The sequence below is a fragment of the Seriola lalandi genome, unplaced genomic scaffold, assembly GCF_002814215.2.
Source record: "Seriola lalandi dorsalis isolate HSWRI2012SDOR001 ecotype SW California unplaced genomic scaffold, Sedor1 jcf7180001962957, whole genome shotgun sequence".
Taxonomy (NCBI): domain Eukaryota; kingdom Metazoa; phylum Chordata; class Actinopteri; order Carangiformes; family Carangidae; genus Seriola; species Seriola lalandi.
Genome location: NW_019433626.1, coordinates 1 through 383, shown reverse-complemented (window position 1 = coordinate 383; position 383 = coordinate 1). Strand labels below are relative to the sequence as shown.

General features: G+C 39.9%; 1 non-coding gene across 1 annotated transcript; it reads left to right on the top strand.

Annotated features, from left to right (window-relative positions):
- Positions 1-287: 287 nt before the first annotated feature.
- Positions 288-359, top strand: trnae-cuc (transfer RNA glutamic acid (anticodon CUC)). Its single transcript has one exon. It is a non-coding gene; the product is annotated as a tRNA-Glu (tRNA).
- The last annotated feature ends 24 nt before the right edge of the window (positions 360-383 follow it).

Genomic DNA, 383 nt, shown 5'->3' with positions numbered 1-383 from the left:
AGGAAAATTTCATTGCGTCCATACTTTTAACATTCGTCAGAATATTTATTGAGTCAGTCTTTGTAGGAGGTTTTGTCTGTAACCATTTTCGTATGAACACAAAATGAATGCTTTTTCTCTATAGTTTCAGTTCTTTTCAAGTTCAAATCGCTACATTGAGATGGTCAACAGTAACATAACTGTAAGTCCTTTTAGGCTAATTAACTTAAACTTATCAAAGTGTATATAAGGACTCCCATAGGAGTTCATCCAAGTACAGCTGTACACTCATCTTGCTAGATATCAGCTCCCTGATGGTCTAGTGGCTAGGATTCGGCGCTCTCACCGCCGCGGCCCGGGTTCGATTCCCGGTCAGGGAAGGTCTCTTTAGTTACTGAATAGTA